The sequence below is a fragment of the Ochotona princeps genome, chromosome 26, assembly GCF_030435755.1.
Source record: "Ochotona princeps isolate mOchPri1 chromosome 26, mOchPri1.hap1, whole genome shotgun sequence".
NCBI lineage: Eukaryota > Metazoa > Chordata > Mammalia > Lagomorpha > Ochotonidae > Ochotona > Ochotona princeps.
This window is the reverse complement of record NC_080857.1, coordinates 29,770,311-29,787,715: the sequence shown is the minus strand read 5'-3', so window position 1 is coordinate 29,787,715 and position 17,405 is coordinate 29,770,311. Positions and strand designations below refer to the sequence as shown.

Here is a 17,405-nt window from a genome sequence, read left to right as displayed (position 1 = left end):
ATTAAACTTGCTACTTTTTCCTTATCTATTCACATGCCATTTCCAGCTCTGTCATGGTGTTGCTATTTTGTACGTATTTACCATTTGGATAACTCCGTACGTCTCCTGGTCTCAGCCATGACGTGTCCCTTTTTTATCATTCTCCAAATCTAGCTTTTATTTTTCATCTTTCAAAATTCTTTATAAGAGAAAGAAACCACTGAGGTAATACATGAGGGAACTTCAAAAAGCCAATGGAAATAGAATTGAAGGATAAATTTATTTGGCACAAAAAGCTTAAAGATTCTGTGCATTTTTTCTTTTATAATTTTTTAAAGATTTCTTTATTTTTATTGGAAAGGCAGATTAGACTTACAGAGAGGAGAGACAGAGAGAAAAATCTTCCATCCACTGGTTCACTCCCCAAATGGCCACAACAGCTGGAGTTCAGCTGATCCACAGCCAGGAGCTTCTTTGGGCCTTCCACATGGGTGCAGGGTCCCAAGACTTTGGGTCATCCACCACTGCTGCCATCCTCCACTGTTTTCCCAGGTCACCAGCAGGGAACTGGATGGAAGATGGAGCAGCCAGGACATGAACTGGTGCCTAAATGGGGTGTCAACACTCAGAGAGAGAGATGGGCAGTTGAGCCAACATGTCAGCCCCAAATTTTATGCATATTTTTTATAATGTTTTATGTGAACATCTTAAAGATCTCTTGTATGCACAGATTTCAAACTTTCGTGTCAGAGTAAACTTATTTGTAATTCCATTTTCAAGAACTTTGGAAGTGCCCTAAAAATACTTCCATCTTGCAGCTTGCTTTTTCTTCTGAATTGATTTATTGTCTCTTCTTGGCATTTTATTCTCCTCTGTCGTTTATTTTATTTTATTTTGCTCCCATACCACCTCCGTGTGACATTTTTTTTTCTCATTGTCAAGTCTGCAGCTCCATCCAGACCACATAACTGCCACTTGGCCTCCCTCAAATTGTCTGAAATCTCCTCATCTTTTATTTGCAGCCTGAGGGTTGAGAACTTGGGGCTCTTTTCAGGACTATGTACAGCTGAGACTGTAGGAAGAGATAGGCTAGAAGGGCTGGCTGTGGCTCTCCCATGTACACTGTTGAGAAAGATCCTGCATTCATTGGGGCATGTAGCAGCTCATTTACCCTGGGCCATCGGTATTGGCAATGTCAAGCAAGCTTCATTCAGACAGACCCAAGGTGGGGCAGCATTTGACCCAAGGGGTAAGCTATCAGACAGCAGTGTCCCACATCACAGTACCGATTCCTGATTCTGGTTAACGCATTCTCTGTGATACAGTGGTAATGGCTCAAATTGTTGGGTTCCTGCCACCCCCATAGCAGATTGGGTTCCTGCTTTGCGCATACTGGGAGGCAGCAGAAGATAGCTTAAGCACCTGGATTCCTGCTACCCACATAGGGGAGCTGGATGGAGTTCCAGGCTCCTGGCTTCAGCAAGTCCCAGTGCTGGCTTTTACGGTCATTTGGAAGTGAACCAGCAAATAGAATGCTCTTTCTCTCTCTTCCAAATAAAACTAAGATACATTTGAGCAGAGTGGATGCTACGACACCTGCATCCCACACCCCCAGTGCCAGTTCCTGACTCCTGCTAAGGCAGACCCTAGGAAACAGCTAGTGATGACTCAGGCCCAAGCAACTGAGTCTGTATCATCCAGCTCAGAGACCTGGGTTGAGTTCCTGGCTTCCAGCCTCAGCTCCGGCCTCATCCTGGCTATTGCAGCCATTTGGGGAATGAACCAGTAGATGAGAACTCTGGTTCTTTGCTTGTCACTCTGTTGTTCAAATAAATAAATAAATAAATAAATAAACAAATAAATAAACAGGTGGTTTTCTTCTTGGGCCCTAGAATGAACACAAAAGCTTCTTTTTTCATTCTGTGTCTACATTATTACTTCACAGGCCTACGACAAGAGTATAAGACAAAGGAAAGTCCCCTAAAGTCACGTGATACACTTAGTTTGATGTGTTTTAATAGGTCACAAGGTAAATGGTAACAGCCCCAGGGATGAGTAAGTGAAAGCAGGCAAAGCTAAGACCACACACCGGTCATTCCATGGCCAGACAGAACTGACACAGCCGCCTCTGGTAACCAACTTAAAACGCAGGCTCAACTCAGCACACAGCACTTTCCTTTGTGTTCCTTCTCACACAGCTGATGACCCAGGGTTATTCAACCTGTTGAGTGAATAGCAGAAGCAGAGCTCTCTACTGGGCACAGGCAGGTGGTTCAGGGCATGCCCCGTGGTCTCCGCTGCTGTCCCCAATTGTCCTAATGATCAAAGGTAGGCATCAATTCTAAATCCACGCTGTACTCCTTAGTATAAGAGGGCTTAGGAAATTGCAGGAAAATGGAAGTACAAGTTTATTTTTCTGCAAAAAAGCATTTTCAAATCTATAATAGGACAGGTCTCCAAAGAGCCCACAACAAACCGTACGTTATGAAGCCACTATGCATGGGTCTCAGATTGTTAAACCAAAGCACATTTATCATGTAATTCTATTCTCCATGAATGTGTTGAATACTAGGTTCCACTCCACGGCAAAGCCAAAAGCAACAATGACAGAAAAAATATCCAATTGCTAACCTTGGAGACCTAGTCCAAGACCAAGTCCTGAGTGTGTACATGTGTGTCTTGCGGAGGAGTAGTTATTTAATCAACATGTTTCATTCCATGGACCCAGGGCCTTTGATCAAGTAATTCACAAAAGAATCTATTGTCTTCTTGGGACTACACACAGGGTAACGGGAACAAAAATCGATCCAGACACGCGTTCCCTTAGGCACCCTTAGGGTTACTGAAATAATTTTAAAATGCACTTGTGTTATGTACACACACACACACACACACACGATGCTGACCACAACTTATCAACAGTTTTTGTTGTACCTCACCCAGCAGTATACTTCAGTGTTCATACTGCACTCTCGTGCAGTGTAAGGCCAAGTGAGCTTCTAGACTCGCCCGCCTCCCGTAATGGACATTGTCCGCAGAGGAGCAGCCAGACGTTTTGAATTGGGTTTTGAATTCCCTCCACTCACAGGGATGCTGACTGGCTTCAGCCCAGTAGGATGCTGCCACTCCCTACTGCTTTAAACTTTTAAGGTTTATCAACGTATTTATTTATTTAGGCACTTATTTATACGAATGGCAGAGAGACAGAGAGGGAGTTAGAGACAGAGAGGTTCCCTCCCCAGATAGTCATGATGGCTGGAGCTGGTCCTGTTGGAAGCCAGGAGTCAGGAGCTTCTTCCGGGTCTCCCACATGGATGCAGGGTTCCTAGACTTTTGGCCATTCTCTGCTGCATTTCCAGGTCATAAGCAGAAGAGTTGGATGGGAAGTGGAGCAGACAGAACATGAACTAGAGCCCATATGGGATCCTGGCAAATGCAAGGCGAGAATTTAGCCACTGAACCATCACTCTGGGCCCAGGAAACAGCCGGTTAAAGCTACAATTCAGAAGCAACACACATCAGTTCTTGTGTTCTACTCTACTGGCCACAGGGCAGTTGTATGGCTATACTTAGCTATGAAGGAAGCTGAGCTGTGTTGCTTTTGTCCGGGTAGCCACGTGCCCATTGAGAAAATCTTCTACCACGGACAGAAACGAGCGTACATCAGAGGAAAACCAGCAGTTTCTGCACATGGATCCTTCTACTTACTGTTCCAAGTGGCCTCTCATCTATCACTCATGATCTAAACTCATTTTCATTTGTTCTTCTAAACCTATTTAATATCCACCCCAAACTTAGCAGAATCCCTATCCCATCTGCCAAGTTCCACATGAAAATAATTCCATATTGTGTGTATGTTTGTGTGCATACCAGCTAAAGTTCAAACTCTGGCTAATTTCAATATTCTGTGACTAATTTATCTTTGATAGGACAAGCTGGAATTAGCTCAAATCCTCTCAATGACATTAAGATTCACAAGCCAATAGCATAACAACTGGGTAAAATCATTCTGCAAGGTCTGTTAATGAGAGAATTTGAACCATTTCAAAGTAACTACGTTAATTTTGAGTGTTGTAGGCCATGGAGATGCTAGCAAGGCTTCTGATCTTTTTCTTACACATAAAAGCCATTTTTTTGTTATCATCAGAGTTCATCTACACAGCTTACGGTGACCAAGTCCCCAAGAATCTAGGACGTTCTATGTACCACGAAGGTTCTAAAGCAACCCTCCCATGCAGATGTCCACTTAAAGCTCAAGGGCCCGACTTTGTATTGCCACCTGTTCCATGCACAGCCACGGGCACCTGTGCTGACAGGTTTAGGTGGAGGTACATGCAATTCTTGCTGTTGAATGTGTTCCCACCACAAGCCCCGACTAGGAGCTCTCTGCAGGAATATGGAAATTCTGGAGGACACAGGCAAGACAACCAATGGCCTTTATAATAAATATGATCATTGAAATAATCTGTAAAAATCCCAATAATATATATGACTCAAAAACTGCTTCCAAATGCTGTAGGTGGTGCTGGGTTCTGTGCCTCCCATGATCTATTCATTCTGGTATTACAAGCAATGCTGCATGGCAATACAGCACTGCTCTTATCTTTCAGTTGTTGCTATTCTTTTTTTTTTTTTTTTTTTTTTTGAGTCAGGCGGGTGATGTGCCAATGTCGTAACAACGTTGGAGGGAGGCACATGTCACACAGCCGTGTGCAAACCCAATCATCACACTTATGAACCACAAAAGGATCAGTTGTTGCTATTCTTAAAGACCTTCCGTGATGCCATTTCCCAGAAGAACTACCCTTACTTCTTGGCAAACTAATAGTGTACAGGCTTGTTCACTTGGAGCTATTACCACTGCTTGCTTCTCACAATTCTGTAGCTTTACTTAGACTCCTCCCTGCTCCACAATTGTTCCTCTCCTAGTGAACTCCTACTCATTCTTTGAAATTCAGTTCAGGTTTCACCTCTATCGTAGAAGAAGCTTTGCCTAATCTCTGCGAAAGGTATTAGGTACTCCTTCTAATGTTCTCCAGAAGAACCGTTCACTGGCTGCATCCACTATCCTGTTCCTATCTATAGCTTACTCAGCTCTCTCACCCACTGGACTGTGAGCTCCAGCTTAGGGCTACGAAACTGGCCACTGCATGACCACAGTTTCTAGAATAGTGCCTCACAACAGACCAGGTGTGTTATGGTGGTTTATGAACTCCAGTGCAAAGCATTGTCATGGTGGAAAACGTGACTCTGTAGGACTTGGTTCTCTGAACCTTTCCCCATCATTAATTAACACAAGCTTTGGCAGTCATAGGGATTCAGATTTCTTAGTTATTGCCTATAAAGGAGTGTGTTGTTATCACTAAACTGCCACAAACACAGAGTAGCACTCTGGGGGTGAGTACCTCATCTCCAGCTCCCTACTTCCAAAGGGCTGAGTGTACTGGGAGTGTGACCTCTTAACTCTTGTTAAAGGGCCTGGTGCAATGGCCTAGCAGCTAAAGTCCTCACCTTGAACACAAGGATCCCATGTGGGCGCCAGTTCCAATCCCGGCAGCCCCACTTCCCATCCAGCTCCTTCTTATGGCCTGGGAAAGCAGGAGAGGACGGCCCAAAGACTTGGGACCCTGCACCCATGTGGGAGACCTGGAAGAGGCTCCTGGCTTCACATCGGCACAACATCAGCCACTGTGGTCACTTGGGGAGTGAACCATCAGACAGAAGATCTTCCTCTCTGCCTCTCCTCGTCTCTGTATATCTGCCTTTCCAATAAAATAAATAAATCTTCAAAACAAACAAACAAACAACCTCTCGTTTAAGAGAAAAGCCCATGGAATGCCAACCCATTCTCCTTCAATAAGGGTCGTGTAATGCCAGACACTCCTGGGTCCTGTGAAGCAATAGGGAGATTCTTCTCCATAAATATTCCAAAACCCACTGTGTAACCTACTCTATGATAAGAAACCTATGATAAGAAGAATTCACCAAGAAATAAGCATAGTTGAAGAGGCCACTGCTTACAGGGCAGGACATTGGGTACCTATCAAATGTCTGAATATCATCAGATATCTGCCCTGGGTCCCCACTCAAGGTCAGAAAATGTCATTGTTCGACACATCCCCATGGTTTAAAGCATCAGGCTTGCTCCTTCCTCATACGAAAAGGCAGGAATGGGAATCACAGCAAAGATAAAAACACCGCCACTTTTAAGTGGTGGCGTGATGAGGAAGATACTGATTAGCTCTGTGATTTTGGACAAGTGATATCAGCTCTTGCAGGGTCACCAGGGATACATTTACTGCTAATGCTGAGAGGACTGTGTGAGAAAAATGTAAGTACAGAACTTACTACGTGGATCACAGTAAATGGAAAATCCCTATTGTCACTGTTATTGCTACTATTTCAAAAAATAATGGCTCAGCACTGACAGGTACATTAACTCGCCCTGACAGCAAAACCTATAGTGAAGAGATACTTTCCTAAATATCAAGCCAGAAAAAATACTCTTTATATGAGGATAGGGTGTTGGGACAATCCAGTACATCTATGGAATGAAAGGTGAAATATCCATTAGCCCAGGATAAACAACCACTAAGAATTATGAGTCTGTACATCTTGCTAAAAACGGTTAATATGCTATGAATTTATAGCTCCTCCAATCATAGTACAAAAGCCACTGTGTAATTAAATCCATACAATAAAGGACCAATGTCAGGATGACCAACTAAATGCCCATCTGAATGAAAGTCTTGAAAATGGTGACATCTACTTTTCTGATGCTGCAAAGGCAAACTGGATTTTAGCCTTTCAAAGTTTATGTTGCTTTCCTATTGCTGCTGAAATATATGATGAAATTCAGTGACTTAGATGACACAGATGTATCACCTTACAGTTACAGAGGTCAGAAGTCTTTAAGGCGGCATCCATCAGAATGGGTTCTCTCTGCAGACTCCAGGAGAGAATCCACTCCCTTGTCTTTGCTGCCTTCTAGGAGTGGCTGCCTATGTTTCTTCAGCCATGGCCCACCCTTGAGCGTCCCCCAGTGTCTCTAATTAGGATCTCTGCTTCCACAGTCACATGTGCCTCCTGCCTTGATCCTACAGCAACTCTTCACAAGGACCACAAGGACTGTGACAACACCAGGCCCACCTGGATGATACCCTCAAGTTAATGTGCTTAACTTAAGCCATGCTCACGGTTCCTCTGCTGTACCAAGTAGCACTTCACTTCGACTTCAGGGATTAGCTCATAGATGTCTAACACAGGGCCAAAGTTCATAAACGCACAGATAAAACATTCCAAATGTGAATGCTTCTAAAAGCGACTCGAGGGGGTGCCTACTTACTACAGAAGTTAAGAAGATACGTGGGACACTGGCATTCCATCTCAGACTACCTGACTGAACTCAGTGTCTGGCTCTGCTGTCGATTCCAGCCTCACAATAACGCGTGCTCTGGAAGACAGGAGACCTGGGGCTCTGCTGCCCACGTGGGAGACCTGAACAGACTTCTAGGCTCCTGGCTGCAGTCTGACACCACTAAAACAATTACAGACATTTGAGGAGAACCAGTGGATGGAAGATCTCGCTTTGTCTGTCTGTCCTTGTGTGTGTGTGTGTGTGTGTGTGTGTGGTGTGTGATTTTCAAATAAAATGGAAATAAGCATCTCAAACAATGAAATATCAACAGAAAATAATTCTTAGCTCTCTAATAACAGCCAGGGATTTTTCCAAGGAAACAGAAAAACAATTTCCAGACTTCCCAATCAACGTGTCTGACTTTTTTCTAACGAGGCATCAATTCATTTCTCTTCAAGCAAGTCTTATGTGCTTCATGACTTGACTACATAAACAAGAGTGGTATTACTCTAAAAATGATCTGCTTTATACAAATTAAGATATTGGCTCATGATATTCAATGAAGAAACGGATTTAAAATCCTTTCAAGACAGCATTCAGGGAGGAAACAAGGATGGTTCACCGAGTCTGGGAAGAACAAAAGTGCTTTATGGTCAGACGCCACTCATTATTGGGGCAATTCTGCTCCTTCAGGAGCACAAAGCTCCCAGACAGCACTGTCCTCTCTGCAGAGACCAATCTGAGTAATCTACACCACCATCAATTATCTCAAGACCATCACAGGGCTGAGGCTATGGGTCAAGTGAACTGAATTTCCAGAAGAAAAAAAAAAAGCAGCACACACAGAGATGAGACATGAACTCTGCCACCTGCGACAGGGCACGGGAGGGAGAGAAAGCAACCAAAGAAATAGAAATAAGCTGGAGTATCGGCAATTCTGAAAGCAGGCTAGCACATAATTTTAAACCAAGTGAGAGCCAGACACATGAGAAGTGTGCATTTTTCTCCAGCATTACAAGAAAGATTGGAAAGACACTAGACTAGAAAAGGCCCTGGAAGGGAAGCACAGAAGTGCGAAAAGCACAGAAGTGCTGAAAGTTAGAAAGTCACAGATAAGAAGGCACGAAATACTGCCCATTTTGACAAGCTCTTTTCTCCAAGAAAGAAAATGCCTTAAGCTGCTGGGGAGCGGCAGGGGGGACCTTTTCCACTGCCAGGACTCAAGGAAATGTCTACTACTTCCTGGAGAGGTGCAGAAATAACCCATTAAACTTCCAGAGGAACCACAGGGAAACTTTTTGGACCAGTATCCTGCACCAACACAAACCACAGGTCTACTGTCAGTGTGCCGGGGCAGTGCTGGCTGGGGAAGAAGAAGTGTACACTTCCAGAGAGGTGCCAGGCATCCAAGATAGCTTGCCAGACAAAGGGGGCAGATGGGCAGGACCACTCTGGAAGGTTTTCCTTTAGAGAATCGGTCTACAATGAGGTGGGCTCAGGAGAACTCCTGTTTCTACCTGTACAGACCTTTTACCAAGCAGCAACCAAAAACGTACCGAAGGGATGAGCAGAGGCCTCCTGGGACTCAGTATTGCAGGGCCTCCTGGAAGCTGAGGGAGGCAAGAGCACTAAGCTAAACCCTCTGGCATTCTATGAGAGCATTCCAAAGAAATTGTGGAAAATAGAAATGAAACTATGAGTTTGATGCAAAAACTCTTTTCATGCAAAATTCTTCTCTGTTAATAGTGAAAAACAGATGCAATATAAGCCGAAACCCATGCAGCATCATGTCACAATATGTAATTTCCAAGTAAAATGAAAAAAAAAAATATTTTCACTCAAGAAAAACCATACTTCCAATTTCTTGTTAAATGCTTAATTTTGATTCATTGATTGATTGAGAGATGAAGAGAGACAAGGATAACAAGACAGGTAGATAGCTCCCAGCTATGGAAAGTTTTTTAGGAAGAACATACATTATGGCAATCCACACAAACATTAAAAACAGACATGCCCAGGAAAGATGAGACTACATATAAAAGACAGAAAGATTATTTCAAAGACCAGTTGGCTAATGCAGTAAGAGCAGATCTCCCCTTACTCCTCCAAGGACATGAGGGAGGGTGGGAATATTCTTCCCTGGGGATAGGACACCATACATGAAGAGCTGTCATAGTACGAGAACATGAATTGTGGTAACTTAATGTTTCCGAACCTAGAACCAGACAAATGTCCTCAATTTTCAGTTCTTTCCAAACCGTCTCATAGGAAAACTCAGTAACGCATGGGGACAATACTTGAGGGGTGGGGACGTATCTGAAAGCAAATATATTTGATGTCAACAGTATTTAGCCACTATCTCAACCCCATTATTGTTCTATATTTTCAATTATGCATTAGTTTCCCGAGTATGGCAACTGGTGTTCCAAGGAATATGGCTTAGGAAATTGTGCCTCCATATCTGGTGGGCACTGGAAGATTTGGTTTTTTTTTCTTTAAGATTTATTTATTTTTATTGGAAAGTCAGATATATATAGAGGAGGAGAGACAGAGAGGAAGATCTTCCATCTGATGATTCGCTACCCAAGTGAGCCGCAACAGGCCGGTGCACGCCGATCTGATGCCGGGAAGCAGGAACCTCTTCTGGGTCTCCCACGCGGGTGCAGGGTCCCAAAGCCTTGGGCCGTCCTCGACTGCTTTCCCAGGCCACAAGCAGGGAGCTGGATGGGAAGTGGAGCTGCCGGGATTAGAACCGGCACCCACATGAGATCCCGGTGCGATCCCGATCCGCTAGGCCATGCTGCCGCACCCGCGCTGGAAGATTTGTTTGGAGTTACTGCTCCACTCTTCAAGAAATCACAAGAAAAAAAAAAAAATTGAACAGAGACCTCTAGATCACTCAGGGATTTTCTAACAGCTTCACAAATTCTGTTCCCTCAATATTTGACCATAACCTAAGCCAAACTCTCACTTTCTAAAATGGTCATGAATTTGAGCTTTCACTTTGACCAGAAAGATCTCATGCTGGGGTCCCTGCAGTAGGTGTAGATGACACGAAGGTGTGAAAAGAACAGCTCCCCTGTTTGGCAGGGCCGGGGGGGGGAGGGGGGGGAGCTTCCAGCTGTTTGGCAGGGCCAGGGGAGCTTCCAGCTGTTTGGCAGGGCCGGGGGAGCTTCCAGCTGTTTGGCAGGGCCGGGGGAGCTTCCAGCTGTTTGGCAGGGCCAGGGGAGCTTCCAGCTGTTTGGCAGGGCGGGGGGGGGGAGCTTCCAGCTGTTTGGCAGGGCCAGGGGAGCTTCCAGCTGTTTGGCAGGGCCAGGGGAGCTTCCAGCTGTTTGGCAGGGCCGGGGGAGCTTCCAGCTGTTTGGCAGGGCCAGGGGAGCTTCCAGCTGTTTGGCAGAGCACTGCGGATTTCTCTCTGACCACCTTGATGCAGTCTCAACCCCTTTTTGCATGGACACTCAAGCACCCCACTAAGAATTTTGTAATCTATTGAGACATTGTTATTTGCCCCTGTGAGGTGGCTTCTGTAACTGATGTGAGCTTAGGAGTTAATGCCACTGATAATGTCTTGGTGAGTTGGGCCTTTGACTATTTACACACAGGAGCACAATTAAGCCCGTGCTTATCTGGACACCTTACTGGGTGCTTAACCATTGCCTCAAAATCTGGCCCTGACATGTAGCACACCTTCTGAGAAAGGGTTTGATAATTATCCTAAATATTAATGCAAGTGATGGGAGTAAGAGCTGAAATTGCTATGGTAATATAGTTACTGTTATCTCAAAGGCTAGCCTGTCTTTGTAATTTCTTTTGAGCATAGAAAATGTAGCAGTTCTAGCCACTTTTATAATTTTTAGCTAGAGGAATTAAGGATGCTTTTATTAAAGAAATATGCTTTTAATTATTGTTTCATTGTTTATAGGGTTGTAGAGCCTATAGTTATAGGGGAAATCAAACATTTGAAACTTTTATCTTGGATTTTTACATTTTTTTCCCTTGTAACATATTTGTTCCATTAAATCATGGGAAAGTTGTAGAAATAGAAATGCGGTAGGAATGCATTACTAATCAGTAGGTAATCGTATGTGCCTTGGCCTTGGAGTCCTGGCTGTCACCCAGTGGCCACTATTGAAGAATGAAGTGGCTTGCTTTGAAGAAACTGATTATGGTAACTTGCCGAATTATCTTTAGAGGCACCTGCTTAGCCCTGAAATACAGACAGAATGACCAAATGTCTGTACGTGCCCCCTTAGTCTTGAAGTAAAAATAGAACAATCAGTTGTTTGTGCAGAAGCTTATGAGGTGTCTGAATAAGTAAAAAAGGACAGCATCCTGAGCTGTGCGAGAGGGCACCAAGTGACAGGGTACGTGTCTTTTCTTATCGTCTACTCCACGCACCCTTCTGGAGCTCTGAACTCGGCTGGAGCAATCTCAAAACCTAAGTAGCAATTCAATGCTAGCAGCTTTCAATGAAAGATCACTCGCCTTTTCCTAAAGAGTCTCTATTTATTTGCATGGGAGAACAAACCAGAGAGAGCCACAGAGAGATTGAGAGAGAAAGAGAAAAATCTACCTTCTAATTGCTGGCTCACTCCCCCAAATGACCCCACAGACGGGATGGAGCCTGCCAAAGCCAGGAGCCAGGAGCCAAGGACTTGCCCCACTTGGCTGGCAGCGTCACAAGCACTTGAGTCCTCACTCAATGTCTTCCCAAATATTTTAGCCGGACACCAGATGGAAGTAGAGCAGCAGGACTCCTACAAGTGTCCCAAATGGGATATTGGCACTGCAGGTGGTGGCTTAACCTGCAAAAGATCACTTATACAAAGAGGAGAAACTGACCGGGGAATTTACAGATCACATCTAATTCTCTCAAGTGCACTACTTTAAAAGGATCCGCTCACACAATAATCCAACATCCCTTGAGGAAAGTGATCATGCCATTTCCTCTGGGACATTGGCTCTGGCACAGGCTGGGCAGAAGACAATAGCTGCCTATCTAAATGGAATCACAAGGAGAGGAAGTCATTGATTCTACTGGGACTACACAGACACACACACACAGCTGCAGGTGAGACACCTGTAATCAGAGCCCCCTGGGGGCGGAGACAAGGAGAGCTGGTCCTGAGCAGGTCCTGTGTGATTCCCCAAGCGTTTACACTGGAGGGACTCTCTTCTCAAGATACTCACTCAAGCCGTAAGGCAAAGCTTCCAGACACCTAAGTCTTCATCCTCCAGGAAGGGCACTAGCATCTCAGGCAATGAGTGCCCTACTTCCCTGGAAGGCCAGGTCTCTACAGTCCAAGCAAATAACCAGGGCATCCATCCAGATAATTCAGGCCACCCAAATCTACTGTGCCCTGAATTATTCAAGAGGAAAAAAATCAACCTTCCTTTACAGGAGCGGCCTCTTCCCTCCCCCCTTTAATTGAGACGGGTTAAGACTCCCCGGCATTTTCTTACTTAAGAAATCTGCATGGTTGAGTGACTCAGAAAGGCAATGAGGTGAAAAGGTACTAACACGGCCCACTTCACTTCCATGGAAGCTCCCTGCCAGGATACCTTACACTTTGTTTCGCATTTCCGGAGCTGCACTACCTGAGACCTGGAGTGGGGAGGGGACCAGTATAAACAGCAAAGAGGCAGAAGCAGGCAGGTGGCTCCCGCCCCCGGGGACGGAAAAGGTTCAGACATCTAAAACTCTGGGATCCTTTGCCTTGAGGATGCCTGTGACTTGACTTACTTAACCGTGTGGAACAAACTCATGCCTTTAAAAGGCCTTAGAACAAAACTTAGTGCACAAAAACCTGCAAAAACAACACATCACGATATAATATCGTCTTCCGATATTTTGCAACGAAGAGGGGGAATAGTTACGAAAATCTTTTGCATCACATCAGATTTTGCTGATTTTCTGATCACAAGAAATTAGAAGAGTTCATCTTTAAGTTCATTATTCTTTGGGAAGAAAATTAAAAAAGAAGAAAATACAAGTAACCTTGTCTCTTGTACCTAATCTTGACAAACGCCTCTTTCATGATACCAGTGAGTTATAGTCCCCGCCCTCCATCACTTTCTCTTCTCTCTTAAAAAAAAAAAAAGAATAAATTTTATAAACAAATCAATTAACGTGTGCAGCCTTTCTTCACAGTAAGGGTGGCATTTTAACCTCAAAGGAGAAAGTTGAGGTTTTCCAAAGAAAACTGGCGCTACAAAAGCAGTGCTTTGACATGAGTAATTGGAAATGATTTTATTAGTAGGCATTTTTGCCACAAGTGCTGTGTGATACATATAAAAACTTCTATATTGGGCCCAGCATGCTAGCCTCGTGGCTAAAGTCCTCACCTTGCACGCACCAGAATCCCTTATGGGCACCGGTTTTAATCCCTGCGGACCTGCTTCAATCCAGCTCCCTGCTTGTGGCCTGGGAAAGCAGATGAGGACATCCCAAAGTCTTGGGACCCTGCACCCGTGTGGGAGACCCAGAAGAAGCTCCTGGCTTCAGATCGGCTCAGCTCTGGCCATTGTGGCCACTAGGAGTGAATCAGTGGAATGAAGATCTTTCTTTCTACAATTTTCTCTGTAAATCTTTCCAATAAAAACAAAATCTTAAAAAAAAAAAGAACATCATCAGGAAAGAGGAATACTTACTGACCAAATTTAATCAAAAGTATTTGCGTTATTGATGGATGCAACTGAAAAAAAAATCTAGATTTCTTAAACTTAACCAATGACTTACTTTTCTTGTTAAATATTTTCTTCTTAATGAGAAAGGAGAATACTATGAAAAACTGGTAAAAAGTGAAATCAAAGCTTTTTATTTTGATATAAATCAATTTTGAAAACCACAAATAAGTTGTTCACTAAAAATTTATAGAAAATATGTATTGTGAAAGAATAGCTTTATATTCCATTTTTCCAATTTGACTGCCAATTTTTCCAATTTGACTGCCAGTAAAGCAAAGTATGAAGTAACATTAGAGTCATGCCATCCCAAAGTGTTACAGTAATGTCTCAAAAACTCAAAAAATAAAATTGAAAATACATTAAATCAAACTCACATGGCTCTGTTTTGTTCAACAGTGATACAAAAGTTTATATTTATTGATAAATATGATAAAACAAAATTTTTATCTTTAATGCTTTTATCTGTCTGGTAAATGATTAATGCATGTGGTATAAATAAAAACATAAATAGATACAAAGTTCATGAGAAATGCAATTAAAAGGTTAAGTTTAATTTGGTTCAAAAAATTTTGAAACTAGGGATTTTCAAAATCTTATGAAAATGCATTGTATGAAAGAACTATGCATAAATTGCAAAAAATTTGTTTAACAAAGTAAACATCTTTCGATTCCCTCTTCCATGATCTTCAAAAGTACGTGTATACATGCCTACAATGTTTTCATCGAGAACATAATCAAAAATGTTGGGGGGTGCAACAGCATAGCCGAGTGGCTTAAAGTCCTTGCCTTGCAAGTGCCGGGATCACATACGGGTTCCTGCTCGTGTCTGGGACGCCCTGCTTTCCATCCAGCTCCCTGCTTGTGGCTGGGAAAGCAGTCGAGGACGGCCCAGAGCCTTGGGACCCTGCACCTGCGTGGGAGACCTGGAGGAAACTCCTGGCTTCGGATCAGCTCAGCTCTGACCATTAAGTCACTTAGGGAGTGAACCAGCGGATTGAAGATCTTTGTCTCTCCTCCTCTCTGTATATCTGCCTTTCCGATAAAAGATAAATACACAAATCTTGTTTTTTTTTTAAGTTTGGGAAACCACTGCTAGAGTCCATGAGGCAGTCAAACAGTGGGCACACACTCTAGTGGACACGGAAACATTTTGGAAGGTCTCAACTTCTCCTGTGGAAGATGCTGAGACGAGGCAGTTCCAGGCTGGGGCTGATGTAAGGCGGGGTCTCCCCTCTTTCCATAAAGCCTTACTTCACCTCCGCCCAGCTCAAGCATAAGATGGCTGCTCCATCTTACACATCTCATCACGGCCGCATTTCAGGCAGGAAGAAGAGGGATCCGTGAAGGAAGAACATCCCAAGAGCTGTGGATATAAAGCGCAAGGCCATCGCGTAAGGCTGCTACTCCACCCATCACCAGGTAGGCTGGTGGTGCTGGCCGGGAGACGCGTTCCCGCAGTGCCGTGGCCACAAAGCCCATCGCTGCAGGTTGGCAGTGAGGAACAGAGAGCACCCTTGTCCCAGGAGGAGGCCAGAGCAGGTGCCGGGGGTCCTCACCAGGCCGCAGTTTGCAGCTGTACCACATCAGGCAGCACAGGCTCCCAGCAGATCAGCAGTCCTCCAGCTGGAAAGGCTGCCAAGACCAAAAGCCGAGTGCACCTCTCGCTAGTTCTGCGACCTCCCCACGTCTCTTAACCTAGTAACACACTTTTGTGAGCGACAATCCACTTGGTCATCTACGGCCTTAACAAGTCAGCTCGGTGCCTCCTGCAGAATATTCTTTGGGAAACTGGCTTGGAAAACCTGAAGCGTCACCTCTGAATGATCACCATCCATTCCCCCATGGAGAGCAACTTTAGTGGTCCGGGGTTGGTGTGGGCAATCCAGGCAAAGAAATACACAGAAAATCTTCACAGCTTAGGACAGCCAAGATCAGAAAAGTACCTGATTTATCCTCTGCTTGAGTTTCTCACAGGTAATATTTTTTGAATGTCTTTTTTTTTCTGTGCCATAGTTGGTACCAACTACTTTGTTAAAACAGCTGAAATAGTGAAAGTTGGGGCCGAGCGGATCTGCTGTCAAAACAGTGTGTGCACGTCAACCATTTTATATTACTCAAGACTCCGTCTCATACATATTCATCTACTCCAAGCAGCCCGCGTTGCTGCCCCAGAGCACTCGGGGAAAAGGCAGCTTGGATTTACTCTGAAGGGAACCATTGACCGCCCTGCTCGGATGTGACACCTTGACGATGGCAGCTCTGGGAGAACTGGTCACTGGAGCTCCACAGTACAGTCTGCAGGTCCTGCCTTCCCTCCCTCCTCTGACGGATCCCCGCAGTACTCATCCTTTCTCCTCCGGAGCCCTGAATCTCCCCAGACCTTAAAAATCCCCGCCCTGGTCTTTGATCTCACATTGGTCAGTTCTAGCTTGATGCTGCAAAGCATGACAGGCAGTGGTGGTGACAGACCTCATACCACCTGTGTGGGGGCCGTGGATGGAGTTTCCGGGTCCTGGCTTTGTTCCCAGCCCAGCCTCAGCTGGTGCAAACCTGTTCAGGCCTTTGTAGAGTGAGCCAGTGAAGGAGAGCTCTCTGAATCGTGCTTTTCTTGAAATGTCCGTGTCTGGTTTGTCTCATGTCACATAATGCCCTCCAGCTCCATCCATTGTACTGCAAATGTCAAGACTTTATTTCTTTACATTGCAGTACAAACTCCATCGCACGTACATACACTGTGTCTATTCATCCGCCAGCCGCCGCTCCTCTCAGGTTGGTACCATATTTTGGCTAATGTGAATGGTGCTGCAGTGAACACAGGAGTGACTCCATCCCCCTCACATGCTGGGCTCATCTCCCTCGGGCAGGTGGGACAGGTGCATCCTAAGACAGGTCTATTATCTGCTTTCCTATTGGAGAAACACGCATAACCTCCACAAAGCCTGCCCTAAAGCACCAGTCTCACCTGGCCAGAATGGTTCCCTTTTGTCCATATCCTCACCAGTTCTCATTTACCCTGTTGAACAAATGGTTTAATTTCTCTAAGCGTAAGCTTTCTCATATGTCAAACAGGGATCGTAACAATGCCTGCCTCATCCGTATTGTTTAATAAGCAAATGAAATGAAGCGTTAGAATGCTGTACTCCATACTCAGGCATCATACACATTCACTAGGTAATGACTATTGTGCATACTTACCCACAATCAATGCAGTTTTAATTTATTAATACTCTTATATTTCATATAATAAACATTAACCAGTTAAAATAATTGAAAATCGCCCGATCTACCCTTTTCCCCACAAACTATTCTTTCCCTATTGCTAAAAATAAAAGCATTTATAAAACACATTTTGAGGAAAGGCCTGAGGGTTTCTAATAATATT

General features: G+C 44.4%; 1 protein-coding gene and 1 non-coding gene across 3 annotated transcripts in view; both read right to left on the bottom strand.

Moving 5' to 3' along the window:
- RTN1 (reticulon 1) overlaps nucleotides 1–17,405 on the bottom strand; it is a 187,830-nt gene that overhangs the window by 127,255 nt on the left and 43,170 nt on the right. The window lies entirely within an intron of this gene.
- On the bottom strand, nucleotides 4,626–4,729 carry LOC118759812 (small nucleolar RNA U13). The gene has a single exon (XR_004996405.2). It is a non-coding gene; the product is annotated as a small nucleolar RNA U13 (small nucleolar RNA).